General features: G+C 40.4%; 1 non-coding gene across 1 annotated transcript; it reads right to left on the minus strand.

Moving 5' to 3' along the window:
- Positions 1 to 21,864: 21,864 nt before the first annotated feature.
- LOC133741597 (small nucleolar RNA U31b) lies at positions 21,865 to 21,948 on the minus strand. The gene has a single exon (XR_009862041.1). It is a non-coding gene; the product is annotated as a small nucleolar RNA U31b (small nucleolar RNA).
- Positions 21,949 to 22,250: the final 302 nt, after the last annotated feature.

Raw genomic sequence — 22,250 nt, forward strand, 5'->3', positions numbered from 1 at the left:
CCTATCTTCACTCAAATAATCATAACTTGCTCTAGAAGAATCGAAATCGAGATCCGTAAAATTCTACAGAAAGTTGACATCCGTAGATTTCCAATGATATAAGGCTCATTGTCTGATTCGATCTGAGTAACTCCCAGTAATTCGGTGAAGTTGGGTGTTCTGCACAGACAGATTCTGGGACCTGGGCGTCTTTCAATCCTAGTTTAGCTCATTTTAGCTTCTTTTCTTCTCTTTATGAGACAAACCTACAAAAACACTATAACAACATAAATGACTCGAAATAAGAAGGACTAGCATAAATACTAAGATTAAGAGGCAAAGAAATATAGGAAAATATGAGCACATCATATCTCTCGGTTCTGCCTTGGAACCTTTAAATTAACGAATTGGCATTAGTGGTAGAATGTGGGTTGAATCCGAGAAGAATTGGAGAGATGATTTATGAGGATTCGATTTTGAGAATCGTATTTAATTAGAATAGTTATTCACGGAATATATTTGTGTACAGGGCGACGTACCGAGCTATTGCTCGACGAAGGAACTCGTACGCGTGAACGCCTAAATAGTACTGTGAGTGGACTTTTGTTTTAAATAATGATGCATGTGTTTATTTTCTTGAATTAATGCTTTATTTAATTAACATATTACTTTTCGAGTATATGAATTGATTTCGGAATTTGATTTCGGTTTATCTCGTGGATTTGCTTTCAATAATGATTTTCATGAAGTGATTATGATTTACTCCGGTTGTGAATTTCGGATATTAATTTTGTTATGCTCGGATTCGAAACTTTGATTTATTTTGTTTTTCAACAAAGTATTTTCCATGGCATTTTTCCAAAATGGAATATTAGTTCATTATTGAACTTCCTTGCTTATTCATCATTGACCCGAAAATATTTTGGCGTGTGGGACACGCCGTTGATTTATTGTTTTTCTTATTTATTTATCGACTTTCGGTTTTGGCATTGGGAATGCCTTAATGATGATTTTGAGATTTTCTGGAATATTATCGGAAATGAGATTTCCTAAGGAAATTATAATTATTTATTATTTCTCGCCCATTTGTTTATGACTTCGAGACTAATTTGGCGTGCGGGGCCACGTCATTGGAATATATCTTTTTCTCGTGAGATATTGGGGAAGCTTTATGGATTTACTGGTTTTCGATTGTTTTCCTCACCATACTCGGGTCGTTCGGATTGTGTCTCCTCCTCACTTACTTTGTGTTTGTGAGTGGCAGTCGAGGTGATTTATTCTCATCCTCACGTGAGTGGTAGTCGAGGTTATTAGTTCTCCTCCTCACACAATCTATGTGTGAGTGGCAGTCGAGGGTAGGTGGAGCCTAAGGGGCTCATTTACCCGTATGGTAATATCTCTTCCCCATATCCTATTATTACTTGACTAGCGGGGCCTAGTCCGATTTCTCTTAACCAGCGGGGCTGGTATGTTTTCACGAGATTTTGAGTTTAAAGAAATATGTTTTATAAACATTGCATGCATCGGTGTTTTATAAGTTTAAATACGTGGGGAAAGTATTCAAGTTTGCTTCTTTTAAATTATCTTGATTATTTATTTTTGTCCACTCACACTAACGTGTTTTTCAATACTTTTCCCCTGGGCCCTTCGGTTTCAAATGTCCAGTTTGCAGGCGAAATTAGTTGAGGTCGGGCGTACACGGGTTGAGGCATAGTTGTCCCTGCTTCCGCATTGTAGGATCTATCGAACCTTCACCCTCTTTACTTTTATTTCTATTATGCCTTTCGTTTTAGAATTGCTCTGATAACCTGTGGGATTAATTTTATTAAGTTGAGATTTGTGTAATGTGAATTGGAAGATGTTGTGATTTGGGGAGCAGGGTGGCTCCAGGAGAAAAAGGATGGATTGCGTAGAAGTGTAAATGTCTTTCTACAGGTTTTGGGTAGTCCATTTTTAGGGGAAGTTCTGCTAAATTTTTGTAGAATTTCTTCTAAGGTGGGCCCCGCAGGGCCACTTCGGATTTCAGGGTGAAATCCGGGGCGAGTCCTGTCATTACCCCATACAAATGCGATATATATACTCCATAAAAATGCGATACACATACTAGCTTACAAACGCGATATACATCCCAGCACAAAACTGCGATACACATGCCTATCCTTGACACCCCTCCAACCAAGTATGATTCTTTGGAATATGAGGAGCTCAGGAAGAAGATCACTGGCACTGGGGTTGACGGGCTGGTCAAACTCTGGTGGGAAAGACTGGGGGGCTGTGTCACTCTCTGCCCCATCGCCGGCCGATCTCCACCGTTGTAGCCCCGTCGCACCGCCAGCAATTGGTGCCCTTGGGTCTCTCACTTGGACCGGGACTCAGTTCCGCAGGAGCACCGATTGCTCAACCCCCCCAGTGGTGGCGGAGCCGAGCCCACCTGAGATTAGGCTATAACGCCTATAACCCAGGCATGAGATTAAGCTATAAAGCCCAGAAATCTGGAAAAGAAAACCAACGAAAGGGAGAGAGGATTTCAGGAGCAAAAGCACAATGAAAAACAAGGAAAATGCCATGCTGAGAATGTGATCCACCCCACACTCACCTTGCCTATTTATAGGGAAAGGCCACCGCCCCAAGATGACCAACGGTCACACTACTTTGATGACCTGCATTAATGAACGTATCGAAAACAGCAAAGAGTAAATACATTCAACGCATGCGGGACTATCGCCCAACAAAAGGTCTGCCCCCAATAAATTTCTTATATTCCCAATGCAAAAAGGGAACAAACCAACATACCAATGTTCCAACAAAATCCAAGGTATATACACGTCAGCAGGCCTATCGCCAGCAAAAAAAAAAAAAAACAAACAAACAAAAACAAGGAAAACGAGAAGCTATGTCTCGCCCTCGGCACTGTGCACCCGCTCTACCGTCGCGTCTCGCTCCCTAACATTCTTGCCCTCCTGCACATTCCCGACATCCACGCGCACTCCCCCTTGCTCGGCCACATTAGCACCCTCCGCCTCACGATGGCTAGTCTGGTTGGAGACGTGCTCCACGGCAACTGATGGCTCTTGGATCACAATCCCTCCCCTGCGACCACCACTGGCAGCGCTGGTTTGTGATCTCGCCGCCTTCTTTGCCTGCATATGTTGGTCTTTGAGCAAGACAACAAGGCTAAAAGATGGTGGAGCGGTAGAGCCTTGGCATTAAGAGATATGTTGCCATATAGCCACCAGCATATCGCGAACTATCTTGTCTTGATCAATCAAACCAGCAGCAATACCGTCCCGAATTGAATGCAAAGCCCCATCCGAGAAGGCCTTATTTGTCTTCTCTTGGAAATTGGACGACAGAAGGTAATGATCCACAGCCTTTGCCGCACCATCTCGCTTGGCCTTATGGAGATTGTCAACTTGCGTATCGGCTGCGGTGCAAGCGAATACAATCATCGGCAAAGGTACTAGCCTGAGATCGCTCCTCATCCACCTCCTTTCTTAATCGCTCCAGCTCCGCATCCCTCTCTCCAGCTTGGCGCTCAATAACCCTTAAGTGGTCAACCTCTCTTTGCAAAGTACTAAGCTGACCCTCCAACTCAACAACGTGATAGGGATACGGAGCCAAACTTTCCAAGGCCGCGCCGTGAAGCTCCAACTCGGCATCGCGATCCTGGACCTGCCTCTCCAGCTCTTGCAAACGCTCTTCAATAGTACGAACCTCGGCCCTAACCTCTTCTAGGGCTTTCAAACCAACTTCAGCCCACTGCAACTTGCCGGTCAGGTCCAAGGGCAACAACATCCTGAGCATCCCGCCGCCGAGCCTCTTCCACTGCAAGCGAGCGCTCCAATTCCATCCTTCTCGCGATCCCATCATCAATTGCTCGCCTTACTCCTCACGATCCACTTGGCCACGATCCAACGTGCTCTGAAGCTCACGTGCCCGCTCCTTCTCGGCATTCAGCTCCCCCTGAAATAGAGCGATCTTCCGATCAAAGTGCAAGAGCAACTCGACGGAAGCCTGATAGTTCATGTTCACAGCCTACATCGCACACTAAGCAATCAGAACATTTCAAAAAAAAAAAAAAAAAAAGTAACGACACGTACTTGGGCGTCCCGATACCCAAGACGAGGATCCTCGGTATTCACAAGGCTACGATCACGATGGCAATTGCGTAAATCGGCAACCATATGTAAAATAGCACCATCAGTAATCCCAATCTCGCCAAGGGTACATGCGAGACCCCCAGCAACCTTGTCGTGGGAGCCTCGAGAGCCTCCACTTGTCGAGCTCGAGAGCGCCACATCATCAACCCGGGACCTCTTTCCTCCGCGGGGATCGAAATTAACACCTACCGGGGGACTCCCAAGCTGAAGCTGCGAGGCAGCCCTCTTCCTCGACCCAGCCCCATCGGTACGAGCACAAGTGTCAGACACTCGGGTCCCATCCACCTCGCCAGCCAGAATAGGGGCCACCGTCTCGGCAACTTGAATAACCCTGACGTCGCCTTCCCCAACTTCTTGTTGAGCATCAGGAACCTCCACAGCCGGAATCGCATCACCAACGGCCTGGTTAGTAACCTCAACCTCCCCGCTGTCAACTGTAATAACTTCCCGCGATCCCGGACAACCGGTATCGTCACCAAAAACAACATCTAGCTGCTCCAACACGGCATCCTGCACTAGGCGAGCCCTAGCACTGGTATCGCTCTGGCGCCGTTCAGCTTCTTCGAACAGCTCCTCGACGGATATCTCCACTTCAACCCTCGGCTCTGATTGCTCGTTCACAGCACCACGCTCCACTCCTCCCGCTGAAGCTCGGGGGGTCTGCCTTACATCTTCCTGAAACTTGGGGGACTGGCGCTCCCCAGCGAGTGCTCAGGAACGCTGACTCACCTCATTCTCCCGCCCCCGAGAATGCGCTGTCACCTAGGCACCCGGCCTTTGGTGGCCCTGCGCTACGTGCCCCTCAGCACCTACCTACTCTTCGGCTCACTTGTTGAGATACTCCAACACACTATCGGGAAACCTCAAGTACACCTCATTGGGCAGCTGCATGTTCACCCGATGATCGGTCACACAAACATTCTTATCGGGAAGATTGAAGTTGCATAGCCTCACCGTCTCCGCCTCTCACAGTAGCTCACCGATAATAGCATCAGTGTCGACTTCAGCATATGGAGCATCGCTCTTGCTAGCGGCCTCACTAGGCATATCCGCTACAAAACGAATGAGCAATATTAGCAAAACCAACAATGAATGAACGACTGCATATCGTAAACGATGAAAAACAACCCCTCACCCGGACGCCTCCCCAACTCAAACCTCTCATATATCGGAAGCCTACACAGGCGATGGAAACCCCTCTTCCCCTTTAAGAACGCACTCAAAACCCTCGCAACACGCTTCTGCTCTAACGTGGTTAGGTTAAGCTCGTGCCTCACTACGATACAAAAACACGCTGTTAGCACACATCAATGGCAAAATTTACCAAAAACGCGATCATGATACTCACAAATGGGCTGGAAACAAGTGGGAGCCTGATGCACCATGTCCGGGTTCTGCCAAATGTCTCCAACAAGGCAAGGCTTACTCCTTCACCGAGCGTAAATGTTAGACGGAAGGTCCTCGATAATCGCGCGACCGCGCGCCCTAAAATTCACACAACCGATGTCGCCAGACTTCATTGAATACTGCATCTTGAACATAGAATTGAATTCATTGATGCTGGGACATTGCTGCCTGTTAAGCTTCCACAACAGCAAAACCCCCATCAGCTGCCTCAAAGCATTAGGCGACAGCTGTCCCAAGGAAATATTAAGACACGACAGCAAATACTGCATCTCCTCCGGTATCGAAAATGTCAAGCCACACTTAAGCTGATGCTCGTAAAAGCACGCCCACCCCATCTCGGGTGGCTAAAACACTCACTACCTCTCAAGGGGCGCAATAGTACGTTGCCCGGAATACCCCAAGTCGCCCTCGTATCGGCAATCTGCTCCTTGGTCATGCTCGGCCCCGGCTGGTCAATGGGCATGTCCCCAGGAGCAATGAGCAACAGCCCACCTGGCGACTAAGGAACTTCCAATACCTCGACATCCACTACCTCGGGAACCCAGGACCCCACAACCTCCGTGAGATGCTCAACCCTACTCGGGACCCCGCGGGAAGAACCCTCGTCACCTCCACGAGAAGCGCCTTTACCACCTGCACGGGAAGAACCCTCGCCACCTCCACGAGGAGCGCCCTCGCCACCACGACGAAGAGAAGAACCCTCTCGCCTACTGCGACCACAATGCTCCCGCGCCATACTGCGAACGATACCCAAGATAAATCAATCGACTCCCACCTATCGCCTTCCCCGACCCGCCCCACAAAATTTCAAAATCCAATGGCTCAGCTCGGAGCCGCAACAAGGAATCCGACTAAACCCAAAATTCATCCTCCCTAAAGCCTAACCGAACCCACGACGTCCCAAAACCTACCGGCAACTCTCAACTCTGGCTAACGAGCCCTCAGCAAACCCATATTCCACCACAAAATTTTATCAGAAAGAAACCCAGAAAAGTTAGGAACAACGTACCTTTTCACTCCAACTGAAAAACACAGACAACAACGCCAACAGCCCGGAATTCCAACCACCAAACGAAAGAATAAAACTTTCCGAACACCAAAGGCTCAAACTTTACTCACCTCTCCTTCAGGTTCCAGTCAAAACAAGGGAACAGTAACCGCCCCCCATCTGCCTCAACTATCTATATATAGGGACCTCAAGAGTACAGGGACCGTTGGACATGTAAGGACGACGACACCAGATCCCACCACGTGTCCGACATCTCTGAGCATTATAGAGGTCATGCGCCGTCGCCTCGACTCCCTACCACTAAGCCATTATTACATGTTACGGACTCCAGTACACCGGACTTCCCGCACACGAAAAACGAATGACAGCGGCACACGTGTAACCAGGGTATAGCATATGCGCCAAAAGACGCATGACACCCTACCACAGATACGCGATAGCGATACAACGACGATCTCCTCACCCCAGCCAATACTCCTCTTAGGTGGGGACCTGGGGGGTAATGGTCGTACGGAAGCCACGTGGCCAGAAACTCGCCTTGCACTTCCGATACTTCTACCAAGGACAAACTCCCCACCCAAGAGAACTCTTGACCGGGGACTTGGGGGACTTGTTGGTATGCATATACCTCCCAAGCACAAATATCGGAAGCACAAGACTTGTCTAGCTACCATAAAGTAAGGAAAGACCTCCCAGCTAAGGGTCCCGATACCCCAAGGGGCGATATCGGGAACCCCAAATGTCCCACACCGAAGAAAATGAAACCAAGCTCCCACAAATCTGCTACATTAAGGTCATCTCCAACAACTCAAAGAGGTAACTGTTTACTATCGCTTTCCATTATCATTATCTTATAACAATACTGACTTAGGCATCGGAGCGTTGAAGGCCGACACACCCAGTCTTCCCTCTGACCTTTGTTTGTCTTATAGATAAGCGAGACCGATAGTGATAGTAGCAGACCAAGACATCCCGTGATTTAGCTGGATCAGACCCTTCCCGAGACAGCTGAAACACTTTTGTTCATTGTTTCTGTGTGAGAATACGGAACAGGAACTAAGTATGGATCATGATGGGGAGAGAGAGAGAAATGACACAAGCATGTATAGTGGTTCACCTTGCCCTTGAGGCAAGGCTACGTCCACTTAGAGATTCCATTAGTAGTGAGGCCAAGTACCCTTTGTAATGATACAAGTGTGGGGATCATGGATCCCATCCCTTTCCAAGAAGGGGAGGACTTCCTCTTATAGCTAAAGGAAGTTCTATTCTATTCTATATTTCCGATGTGGGACATAATACACATATTTACTTCTCTTGAAGCCTCTTGGAGATCATGGGAGGGTAGCCTCCCTACGAGGTACCGGCCGACCTCCACCATAGCGAGGTAGCTCGGGTGTCGGACTACCGGATGCATGTCGTAGGTGGGACTAACCATGTCGCGGGGCCCACCTATGAGGTCATTGCTTATGCTTGGCGGTATGTAATATAAGTGATATCAACATTCATTTTTTTCCTTCTCTTTATGTAGCTAGGGTTTACACGTTATATTTGAGTTTATTATTTTTTGTTTTTTTTTTCCCTTATATTTAGATTTGTAGATGATAATTAATGGCTGGAATTTTTTCTTACCTCTTAATTTAGACATACGTATTTTCCAAATTTAATTTATTATTGCTATTTTTTCGGATGAAATGAATCAATATTTGAAAAGAAAAGTTAATGCTATTATAAACTAGAGAATAAGGGAGAGATAAAAGAGAGAAACAAAATATAAAGGAGGTAGAAGTGTGTGTTTCATTCTCATTACACCCCTTTATATAGGAGTAGTGTTTACATAATAAGGACATAACTAATGAGTATTTACAGTGGACAGCTACATATATATAATATTTACAACACTCCCCCTTGGATGTCCACCACTAAATGATATGGTGTTGGTCGCTCTTAATGTTGTCTCGTCAAAAACCTTGCCAGGTAACAAAAATCCATTGGGACAAAATAACCCTAGTCGAAGGAGAAAAAGAGTACAACGCGCATATGTCGTAGGTAGCATATTTTGAATGCTCCCCTGATGAGAATCTCCCCCTGATTGTTGCAATCTTCAATCATGTATGTAACAACATACATGCACCATGTATATTGGATATGGTGTGTCGATCACATAGGTGAGACCATTTGTGCTTTGCATAAAGGGGACTCATCATGAATTTCAATTCCTGCAAAGGTTAGGGTAATACCAATAAAACTATGATAATAAATCTTACCTCACATGATAAAAGTAGAACCAATTTCACATGCTCAAATTATAGATAAAGAAATTAGCAAAGAATAACAATATAAAGGAAAAACAATTGTTACATTTACCTTTATACATTATTCCGAGCATTGAAATTTAGGTATGGCATATTTAGCCATAAATATCAATTTGTGTAATTGATAACTTCATATAGGCTCAATATGAGCTCTAGATAACTTCATAACTTCGCGAAAGTTAGAATATGTTGCAACATTGTGAGCATGATTCGAATTCGATTTCTTAGTCTTGTCATAGTACTCATTGAGGCCATAAGTCACTTTGACCGTAAATGAATGAGTATATATGAACTTTAGACTTTTTGATTCCATGAGTGAGCTTTAAGCTCTTTCATTCATTCATGGACTTCCCTTTGGCAATATGAATCCATTAAGGATTTGGTTAAGTAATATGCTTATAATGACACATAGAATTTGAGGATTTGCTTTTAGCAATTTGCCTTTAAGTTCTTCATATTAACCAAGACAACATACCATGAGCCTCTCGTCAATATAACACCGATATGTAATAGTGTACTTATAGAAAAGTTGTCGCTTAGAGAAGAATGATAAGCTCATGTCTCTATAAAGAGACTTGTGTCATAGTGATTTCAATTCACTTTAGTACACCCTCTTGTAATTTTTAGGGTTGATAAAGTCCAAGTATATCATCATGTTTACAATATTCAAATTCATTGGAATTGCCTCTTTCCAATTTGGCCAATATTATAGTTTGTCGACACAACGAAACGTGGTATAGTATACAGCCCTTGATGATTTTCAGTAGCACTACTATAGATGAGATATCATCAAATTTCGATCTCACACATTCATATATGCCTGCATTAGTTATAATAAGCTTTGTTGATATCAAGTACTCATTCCTCTTTAAGGAAATGTATTGTCTCTCTAGGACAAATTAATTAGAGAATGTGGATCTTCATATAACCTCATGAAGAGCGTTATAAGGCTTGTATAATCTTCCCTTACAGGGACCTTAAAACATTGGATTTAGTGGATATATTCCACGTAATTCACGCTGTTACATTAGTCTTTGCTCCCCCTAACAGCGGGAATACTATCAAATTTGACCACACAAAATATGTGTTCAGAAATATTGGATTGAAAATCCATTGGTGGGTGGCAGGCCCAAACCAATTTTTAGGTAAAAAAAAAAGATAATGAATTAAGATTTTTTCTCAAAATTAAAATGAGACATGGTAGATAAAATCTCACACCAATTCATATTTTTCATAAACGATATTTCTCACCCTAATGGCAGGAGGATTGTCCCATTATAGTGACTACTCGCAACTATGCGATAAATTATAATTTTCTTGTTATGAAGGTTTGCAACTGTTGTTGTATTATACAACAATGTAAACAATGTAAAGTATGTAGATAACTCTACATGACATAATGCATAAAATAAAGACACATTGGTCACGCCAAAATAATTTCATTTGGCCCAATGAAATTTTTTAATTCATGATATAGTATACAGTAGTATACCTACAGTTAGGTGAAAATTTCATCACCAATATATGCAATGGTATTCCACATAGGTAACATAATACGAGCTCACTTGGAGCCATCAATCAAGATCTGCAACTCTTGAGATGATTGTTACCTAGCTTTCTGAAGCATCAATTGTGAAAAATTATCAACAATTGCAATGGATCATGTCCATAATTGCATTATATGCAAAACAAATATGTTTGTCATTATGTTTATTATGAACATTCATAGTTCAAATTGAATTTATTGATGAACACGTGATTCATATTATTGTTTGACAATGAAAACACATGCCAAAATGATATACTCGAATGTCGAGTATGGGACAATGGTCCATATGGGTATAAGCATATACTCCAATAATAATACAATGAAGGATCATAGCCTCATCAAATTTCATATTGTACTCAAAGCATTGGGCTTGAGTCTTCACAATTAGAAACTTGTTCTAAAAGTGGGGCGAACAGAGGTTCACATGTACTCATAAAGAGAAGAGACAAAAATCCTGACATAATTGGAGATCAAGAAACAAGAAGTTTCGATCTATTTGATTGTATAACAATCAGTAGGAATTTTAAGTCCTCATGAAATTGGATCAAGAAACATGTAGTTTTGATCTCTTTATAAATTGACAATTTTATATCAAATTATCAGATAAGATAATAAGAGGAAATTAAATTGAAGTCGTCAAACTCATAACAATACATACCTCTATTATGTTGGAAACATAATTGATATTGTTGATACCGATTCGTGAGTACCATATGCCAAAATAGAGAGATATTCAATTAGAGTCAATAATTGATACATGCATTAATATAACATTATAAAAAAATAATCAAAAAATTGTTGTAGTCTAGGGACCAGGGTTCAAGTCCTGGTAATGGAATGTATTTTGTTATTTTTTCACAAACGACATAATTATATGAGGTAGATATGACAAAAATAATCATAAGTAATGTTCATTATGATCGCATAAAATAAATAACTATGATAAGTATTAAATAATGGTAATAAAATTAGTTATTTATAACAATAATTATCGGGGAGAATGTTAATAAAATGAGTTATTAATAACAATAACTACCAGATAATGGTAATTGGAAACATTATCATGATTTATTTTTTTTTGATCAAAAGAGGTCAGCCCATTATATAGATTCAGCAAGCAGTACAAAAACGAAACACCCCTAAGGGGTCGACAGAAAGAATCGTTCCTTAGAGAACCCTAAAACCTATTCTAAAGACAAGAATAAGACCCAGGATACCCCCAGTACACTCACCTTTTAGAAAACCCACGCACCATTATTTCAAGCAAAGACCTACGAACTCCGAAGCAGAATAAAAAACCCTCAAAGAAACTGGTCTTTGCGACCAAGATCAAAAATTAAACAACATTTGGAGTAGATGATGATGTATCACCATCGACTCCGTCTTCATTAATCAGAGTCGTCCAAATTGACAAGTTCCAATCAACCTCAGTCCAGCAAGAAACCCATGCAGCCCAATATCCAGCCCACAGGAAGCTCAACATCCAAGCACGGGCCCAACAGCCCCACCCATGAACAAAAATCCATCTCAGGCCCAATAACTCTGGAACCTAAATACCAGTCCAGTAGCCCGTTGTTGAGTAAAAATTGTACACAGTGAGCGTAAATGTCACCTAACATAATTTCACTCGTATTCATTTAGTGAATAGAGTTTTAATTATTTCGGGTTCGACCCATTCAAGACAGAATGTGTCTCTTAATTACAATCCCTTGTTATAGGGAAACACCCTTTGATTCCATTTATGAAGAAACCAATTGTGGATGTGTGTGTTTGTTTGTTTTTATGGCTGCACCCGAATATCTGAATGGGTTGCCTACGTACCTTTGGAGAGGGATCAAGCCATTCGTAGTTCAAGAATTCCAATGAGTGAATGACCCATTTGAGGGTATTGCTTTTTGGAATGAGAATAGTGTTTGGACAAATTTGGTGTGAGTGAACCAGGGATTCTATTTGTGAGGTCATTTTGGGAATGATTTGACCTTTATGGTGTTTGGATGAATTTGACTGGTAAGGTCAGGGATTCGGATTGGATGAATTTGACTGATGGAGTCAGGGATTCGGTTTGGATGAATTTGATTGGTGGAGTCAGGGATTCGGATTTGATGAATTTGACTGGTGGAGTTAGGGATTCAAATTGGAAGAATTTGACTGGTGGAGTCAGGGATTCTGTTTGGACTTGCGGTTGCATCTAGTGGGTCGCTAGATTGCCTACATACTCATTGTGGGATCAAACCGACCGTAGTTCATAAATTGTATTTCTGGTTTTGTACCGACTTTTGTGTTCGACGGATGTAAATATTTTTTGAACCCGTCAAATGTATTTCTTTTGGACACCCAATTTGATATCCGCTGATTTGATTTGGGCACCTGTCGTGCCGAGCTTTGCAATTGGGCACTGAGACTTGAAATGGACCTCACACTGCTCGATTAATCCTGAAACTCCAAAGAGTGTAAAGTTGATTTGGACAACCATTGCGAAGAGCTGAGCTTTAATATCGAGTCACTAGTTTATTGTTTGACAAGTCGAACTAAATTTAGGCTCAGAAGTTGGAGTAGAGTTTTGCAGATGGCTTGCTTCCACTTTTTTTGTATGAGGCCCAATGGCTGATTTCATTTTTAGTGTACACCCAATCATTTACTTTGAACCGGAAATGTAAAATGGACTTGTTTCCTATTGTTGTCGAGGAGGTCCAATAAACCGGGATGATCGAACTATCGAAGACTTTTCCACCATACTAGTCTTTAAACCAAAGTTAATGGGACATGTTGTTTTCCGTTAACTTATTATTTTTTTTTACACAATAATTTTGAGAGGTCCCACTTGATCAATATGACTCTACTGGCGGTGTAGGCATAGATTAACAAAAAGCAAAGCCAATAATTTCATGTTTTTTATTCTCAATGTTTTTGTCTCAGACCCACTGAACCTCTTTGCTTCGCACATTAATTGGAAAGGGAATTTCTCCACCGTTTTGGCTTTTCAAGTCGGTGTCACATGCCACAAGAAATAGAGCTTGAAATTTATGCCTTTCAAGGTGTGATTAACCAAGACTCGTGGCTCTGTTCAATACTTGTTTGAGCAATTAGAACCAAACCAGATGCCGTCTCTTTTTTTTTTAACAGAGAAGAGCACTGAAGCTCTTATTCACAGGTGGAGAGTCGCATGAATTGCTTGTTGTCCATATCATGTTGTCAACTTCAAAGCTTTGGACTTCGTAGCGGGAGCTTTTAGCATTAGAATCCGGTTGTTCATGAACAACTGATTCCAATTCGTCAGGGGGAGCTTCGAGCATTGAAACGAGGCCGTTCGTGAACAACCGTTTTGTTTCAATGCGTTACGTATTTGAGAGCAGCAACGCTATTTCAAGGGAGCATTGAGCATTGAAACGAGGTTGTTCGTGAACAACCGTATTGTTTCGATGCGTTAAGCATTGGAGCATTTGAGAGCAGCAACGTCATTTCGAAGGGTTTAGGAAGACTCTAATAATTTTGGTCGTTCATGAACAGCCTATTAGAGCTTTGAGCTTCGAGGCACCAAAAGACACGCGGCAGAGCCATTTGGATTAATTGGAGAAATTTGTAGTGCAGAAGAGGCGTACATCTTTTTTCTGTCATGAACATCATCTGGAAAATTAATGTAAGAAAATTAACCATAGATGCAGCCATATACCTGCAGCTCTTTGTTTCTTCTTTCTCCAATGAAATTGGCCTTTTTGCTACGCGAACGTTGCACCTGTCATCTTCTCTATGACTATATTATCTTTGCTGCGTATTCTCTGCTTTTACTCTCCGTGTATTTTTTTTTCTTTTTTTTTTCTGCTCTCCTCTATGTACTTTTCTGTCTTCCTCCTCCTTTGCTATAGACGACGTGCCTTTTTATAGGCAACAATAGATAAGCTTGATTAAGATAGCTATCAATTCAATTCAAATTAAGGTTATAATCACCTTTGTCAATTTGAATTGAAACGATTATAGCAGTAGCAACTTCTATCTTCCATGCACGTTTAAAGTTTCTGGTGTCTTCTGTTCATTCAAATCTTGGATAAATCTTGACTTGGCCTTGAATGAAGATTATCCAAGATTCTGAATTTGAAATTTGATGCCTTGAGTACCACTCCACGTGATGCATGCATGATTTGTTATGTTGCTTCCTTTTCTCTTTTTTTATTTGAAGATAGAGTTTCTGTTATGCACTATTTGAAAGCAACTAGAACTCTACCCTCTTTGGCCACAACCAACCAAATTTGAAAGCTGCTGGACTCTTTCATTGTTGCATTAGACCCATATTTGCATTTTGGGTTCGTGAAATTTTGATCTCAACACCCATAACCCAGAATAAGGCCCAAAGCATTGAGACTACTGTGGGTACCTCAACACCACCACCCAACAATTTCCGGCCACCAGAACCATGAGCCCGCGCTGTCGCTGCAAGGTCTCCACCACCGAACGCTCGCACCGACGCTGAGAAGCCTCCACCACCATGTCCCGGTGAGACGCCGTCCCAGCCGCCAACAGAAGCAAACTGGGTCAGATCTCCACACCCAGTCGCAACCCCATAATCGACCCAATCAGATCGCAGCAGAGTTAACCCCAGACCTTCGCCGTCCTTGATCGACCCCCTTTGAAAGCCAACTAACTCTTCCAGCAAATCTCCAACTAGCCAATTCCCAGTTGGATCCTCCATTGAGCTACGTCCCAAGGTCGAATCCAGCCATAGCAAACGCTCTTCAGAGAGTCTGAAAAACAAGCTGTCCACCATATCACTCTCCCCCAGTCGAAACGCCGAGACTAAATCGACTACAGAGGAGGAAAGAAAAGCCCCAGACCAAGGCGGCTCTCCATAACCCAAACCAAACACAGCAAGCAGGACGACACAATTAGCCACAAGACTAGTGATGACGATGGCCATCAAGGTTTGGAAAATTTGAAAGTTTTGTCGAAGGTTGGAAGCCGTCTAGTAATCCCTAGCAGAGCGCCGCTAGGTCGTGGAAACATTATCATGATAATTGTAACTCTTGCCAGAAATACTCATGACAAATTCAATTATGTAAGAATTGTAATAAAGGTAATTTAAACGTAATAAATGTGATTAAACCAATAAAGATAAGCAAACGTAATTACGTTTAACCGGTGTCAAAATATGGCTTAAAATGACTAATTAAATAAAATAAATAGAGACACAAAAATGCCTAGACATAGGCTTAAAATTAACCGGTGTCAAGAACACTGCCGCTAATCATGTCATCAACATATTTTCCATTGTCCACAAAAAAATCAGAGACGTTGAGCTTGTTATCTTCACTGACAGATTCTCCACATAATTTTAGTTGGGAGGTAATCTGATGCATAGCAGAATTTAAAAATCAGTGACATAGTTGAAGTTCTGAAGGCGCAAATGCGTCCATTCATATCTTGCTCTAGGTAGAACAACGGTTTTCTGATGAGCAAATCGATCAGTCAATGCTTGCCAAAGCTCAAGTGGGTTTTTCACCGTAAGGTACTCATCTTTTGAGTTCTTGTCTAGATGACTTATTGTCAATTTTTAGGGCATCTCAAATGTTGTTAGCCATAAGGTGAATTTCGGCATCAAGAACACAGCTCAAATAGTTCTTGCCAGAAATTTCAAGAGGATCAAAGTCCAATTTTGTTAGATGCGTCATCTTTCTACAAAGAGAAAAGACGAGATAGATCAGGATCCATAAGTATTAGAACAGTATGTTCTATGAAAAATGATAGAAAAATCATATATGAAACAAAGGTTTCGAAGTGTTCATAAATATGAACAATGAATCTCATAGGGAAAACACGAGAAAAACATTTGTGTGATGTCTGTAGAACCATAGGTTCTAAGACTACTCGATCAGCGGACTCAAGTCTTGACTATTGGAACATGTAGTTCTCAATGTCGTATATGAAACATAAAATTCAACAATTACATTATAGATACATACAAATATATAAAAATTGTATGATTGCAAAAAAAAAATTGATGTGCATCTAGGAGAGAAAGAAAAAACTCATACCAGAAGGCGGATCATCATGGACTTCAAAGAAGAAGAAGAAGAAAAAATAAGAGCAAATGCGTGCTGATAACGTGTTATAAACTAGAGAAAGAGAGAGATAAAAGAGAGAAACAGAATATGGAGGAGGTAGAAGTGTGTGTTTCATTCTCATTAGACCCCTTTATATAGAAGTAGTGTTTACATGATAATGACATAACTAATGAGTATTTACAGTGGACAGCCACATATATATAATATTTACAACAAATGCTTATTTCTTGACTATATTGATGCTATTTGGAAAGAAAAATTATAGGAAAGAATTTAATTAAATGAAGAAAAATATTTGTCAAAGAATTTGTGAACATATCTCTTAAATTGATACATAATTAATAGCTTATCTTTTTTTTTTTGTCACGTAATTTAATTAATTAATGTAATTGATTCATCCCCTAACATCTAGAAGGAAATATAAAAGGGTAAAGTTGGTGTTGCAATGTATGATGTGGCAAGATTTATTATGTGGAATTGAAAATAAAATTTGTATTTACTTACATGGCATGACACCTAGGATTTGAGGCCACAAATCTTAGGCCTCATTGAGGCCCTATATCATTGCCCTATTGCCTAATAATTATAAGGAAAATGATTTGTGGCCTCAATCCTAGGTGTCGTGCCATGTCACCTACACACATCACCTATTTGCCAAATCATGTCATGTAAGTCTTGAGTAAAAAGACTATCTTATCTTTCTAAAATCTAATGGCTCTAAATTATTTTGGTTTTCATCTAAAAATAAAATATATTATTTTCATTTTTTTTTTCCGTTATATATATATATATATATATATAATTCGTCCAAGAAAAGTGTGAGTGTCAGTGTGTGTAATATATATATAATTTGTACAAAAAAATTTATATATATATATATATATTTGATGTAGAATTAATATGGTATAAATATATATATATATATATATATATATATATATATATATATATATATATATATATTAATGTCATAATTCTAACCCAGAAAAGTTATAAAAAAAAATTGATAAAAAAGAAGGTCAAATTTAAAATTGATTCCACAAAAATGGAAAGAAAATATATTAATATCTTAATTATAACCCATCAAATCTGGTAAATTGAAGTAATATTCTATTCTTTTAATAAATGAAATTTAATAAAATTAATGGAATATTAGTTACCTTACACTAACAAGTTAATTAAAAAAGTCAAAAATTAAATTGGATCCACAAAAATGGAAAGAAAATGTATTAAAATCGTAATTAAAACCTATGAAATCTGGTAATTGAAGAGGTAAGAAAAAAACAAAATAATATATATTTTTTAGAAGAAAGCTAAAATAATTTAGAGCCATTAGATTATCTCGATCCCCGTTAAAGTGACGAGATCACACAAATATGCTGCAAACATGCCTGCAAGGAAGGACGTCCCAACGAGAGGACGTAGTGTCACCCTACACGGAGGTAGGCATGGCATCAATGCCAAAGTGAGTGGCATTCTGGCGTTACAGGCCATGGCCCCAGCTAGGATGCATGGGAGGCCCGTGGGTTCAAAGGATATTTTGGCACACTCCAATCCTTTGATCATCGACACTCAAAATCCGTCTCATGAGAATCTTCCGGATTATGGTTATCGTTGGGGGACGCCTCAATGTCAGAACCTATTCTTGAGAATATAGAGCTCTTTGAAAATTACACTAGTGTACGTGAGACGTGGGATAGAAACTCCATCATAATTGATGATGTTGTTGCGCATTTCGTTGCACATGAGTTTGTTGAGTCTGATGATATCGAACCACGCTCCGCTGATGAATGAATACCAACATAGAGAAATTTGGCCTAAATGGAAAGATGCGATCCAGGTTAAGTTGAATTCTCTAACGAAGAGGAAGGTTTTTGAGCCAGTGATGCCAACACCTCCTGACATAAAACCTGTTGACTAATGGGTCTTCGTTAGAAAGCGTGATGAGAAAAAGAGATGGCAATCTCGCCTTATAGCGCAAGGCTTCTCACAAAATGCCCTGGAATCGACTACGATGAGACATATTCTCTTGTAATGGATGTCATTGCACTCTACTACCATGTCAATTTGGTAGTTTCCGAATAACTGAAAATGCAGCTTACAAAGGTGGTCACTACGTATCTCTATGGGGATCTAGATACGGAATATACATGAAGGTTCATGGTGAACTTCATTTACCCAAGTTAAGTGGCTCCAGACCACGGAGCGCGTTTTACAAAGAGGTTGAAACGCTCACTAAAGTGACTACTTGATTGGGAAGGGATATGCCCGTGCGTTTCCATAACAAGTTTCGGATTCTATCGCGGTTCATGTTGGACATGATCTTCATTGGAAGCCCTTAAAGAGTTAAGGGAAACCGCTGAACACTTGAAATCCGAGTTTGAGATGAAGGATTTTGGGAGAACACGATTATGTCTCGGTTTGGAACTTGAGCATCGTGTTGATAGATGCTTAGGCATTTTGACAAGGTCAAACCTTCAAGCACCCCCATGATCGTCCGTAGCCTTGATCCTGAAAAGAATCCTCTTCGTCTGAAGGATGATGACGAAGATGTGGGGGCAGAAGTGCCTTACTTGAGTACAACAGGCGCATTATTGTAGTTAGCTCAATGCACAAGACCGGACATCTCATTTGCCATGAACTTGTTAGCTAGATATAACTCTGCGCCAACGCAACGCCATTGAATTGGTGTAAAAGATATCTTTCGATACTTGAGATGTATGATTGATATGGGCTTGTTCTATCCCTACAAAGAGATGATGAATTCTGACCCATCACACACTAGGAATGCCGCCAACACTGGCCCGCGTCCTCTATCCCCATCTCAAAACAACATGTGTTTTGGAAGGTTTTGCTGATATTGGGTATCTCTCTAACCCACAGAAATGTCATTCCCAAACTGGTTAAGTGTTCACCATGGGTAAAGATCGTGATATCTTGGAGGTCTACAGAATAGACCCTAGTCGCTATATCTTAGAACAATGCAAAGATTATTGCTCTTCACGAAGTGGTTCATGAATGTATATGGATTAGATCCATAGCTACGCATGTTCGAACAATTGTGGTTCAGTCTACCACAGATGAGCCTACGAGCATTTAAGATAATGCTGCTTGTTTTGAATAAATGAAGCAAGGCTACATCAAAAGCGACAACACCAAGCATAATCAGCAACAACAGACTCTCCTCAAGATCAAAGTGAACTAGGTTCAATCTGAGGACAGTGTGATAGACTTGCTCACTAAGTCATTGCCTAAATTTCACTTTCGAGAAACATGTTGGTAGCATCTTTTGCGGAAGTTATCCAAACTCCCATGACCGTTGTCATCAGGGGGAGATGCAGACATCAGGGGGAGATATCTACATGTATGGTCTCGAAACGTGAAGGGTGTGTTGTGCTCTTTTTCCCCTTCGACCGAGGTTATTTTTGTCCCACAGGGTTTTTGTTACTCGACAAGGTTTTTAATGAGGCAACGAGAGAAGCACCACGTTTGGGCGACACAAGGGGGAGTGTTCAAGTAAATCCAGAATATGTGTCTGGCCCAAACTCGAGGTTACTTGCTCTAGTTGAAATATGGTTTATATTACAGATATTCTCGGAGAATCTTAGGAGATATCCAATCAATGTACGATTATGTTTCCATGTACAACTCTATCTCTATGCTTGTAATCCTCTATATAAAGAGGCCCCTATTATCAATGAAAGTATGACTCAATTCTCTCCCAATATCAGTTTTCCTTAAACAAAAACGAAGTTTTCTACATTTTTTCAGCACCAGAAGCGTAGTAATAAAGCAATAAGAGTAGGAACTGAAAGTGGAGAGAGAGAGGGGTTAAAAGTTTGAGGTGAGAAACCAAATGTTGGGTAAACTAGTCTGCAGTCCCTATCATCCCTAGTGGTAGTGTATTTTTGTTTCTCTTTTTTCCTGGATCCTTATCTGAATATGGTAATTTGTATACACAACGCGCGGGATTGGCGAAGAAACGAAAAAAAAGCTTATATGGGATGCACAAGTGGTCTAGTATTGCTCTCTACTTTTATTTTAATCATCAACTGGTTATACTCTTCAACTGCTCACCAAAAATGCAACATCATAATTGCCAGATCGTAAGTTGTCTTTTGCTTGATTCAACCTCTTCTAGCGATTTTCTCAAAAAAAAAAAGAAAAAAAGAAGAAGAAGAAGTCGATAATCATGTAGAGGTTATACATGAGCTACCTTGAGATATTGGGATTTAACTCTACTTGTTGCTAGAAGCTAAGTTATTGCCCTGCAAGTAGGGCTGTAAATAGGTTCGATACAGCTCGTGTTCGACTCGTATTCAGCTCGATTTTAGCTCGTTCGGCTCATGTTCGTAAGATAAATGAGCCGAGCTTGAGCTCAATTTTAAGTTCGAAAAAAAAACAAGCCGAGCTTGAACAAGGATATATTCGGCTCGTTTAGCTCGTGAGTAGCTCGTAATTTTCAACAGTAGCTCGAGCTTGTTAAAACTCAACTTATGAAGATTTATAGCATAAATAAAAATATAATTTTTCTATTCTCAAATCTTTAATTCTTTTTAATACATTCCTTTTCAATTGGAAGAGAATCTGAGAATTTAAGTAAAATTATTACAATAAAGAACAATAAATCCAAATTTGATGGATAGACATCAAATTTGGATAAATTTTCTTTCTTCCATTTTTATTTTTTAAATTTAAAATCAAATGAGCCAAGCCGAGTCTATTCAAGCTCGAGCTGAGCCAAGCCCAGCTCGGGCTTAAGAAAAATATTCAAGCCGAGCCGAGCTTGAGCATAAAAAAAAAATTCAAGCCTTAGCTAGGCTCGAGTTCGACAAAAAGCAAATGAGCCGAACATGAACACCTTGATATTCGCTCCGACTCGGCTCATTTACACCCCTACCTGCAAGTGAGATACTAACTCTATTTCAATTTTTTTTGAAAAATGCTAGAGATTCCAAAAATTTATACCAAAATAGGATCCCAAATGACATTGCACATCATCACCCTATAATTTCCGCATGGTGTATGTTCTTTACAAAATTATATTTCTCTTAAGAAAAAGAAAAATAGTGTTTTGATAAAAATAAAAAAAATTAATTAATTAATTGTACAATAGCTACAAATCTCAAACTTTCTCCATGGTATCCCACCAAGTCACCATCACAAGACCTTCGCTGGTATCACTTGCTTTAGAAAAGGACTTCAATTGAGATCCATATTCTTTTAAGCTAGTTCTAAATGAGAAAATCTCTCACAATCAAGAATCTTCACTCTATATGGATGTCTTCTTTACAATTGTGTACGTTGCAGTGAAAAGATGTGAAAAAAGCTTAGAAGTCCTTCAATTTAGATCAAGTGAGGTTTTTGGTGCTATCACTTTTTCTCTAAAGAAGAGGAATCAGAAAGAGAGTCAATCACCACCAAGCATCCATTTTTTGATGCGCAAGTCTGCAAGGGCGACAAAAATCTCATGATTTTCCTTGTTTACTTACACTAATTAGGGCCGGTCCTGAGGTTTTTGATGCCTAGGGCGAATTTTTTTTTTTGGTACCCAAGGCCGGTCTTGAGATTTTGTTGTTGACAATTCTGAGATTAATTCGACTTTGAAAAATTACAAATTAATAACAAGTTTTTAGAATAATCAATAGAACCACACAAAATAAACAACAAAACTTCTAATATCCAAAATTTCAAAATTAAAGAACACTCAATATATATTTTGATCTATACCTCAACTTGCATCATGAAATATAAAAAAAATATGTATGCTCACCGTAGAAG

Source organism: Rosa rugosa, chromosome 3 (assembly GCF_958449725.1).
Source record: "Rosa rugosa chromosome 3, drRosRugo1.1, whole genome shotgun sequence".
Lineage (NCBI taxonomy): Eukaryota > Viridiplantae > Streptophyta > Magnoliopsida > Rosales > Rosaceae > Rosa > Rosa rugosa.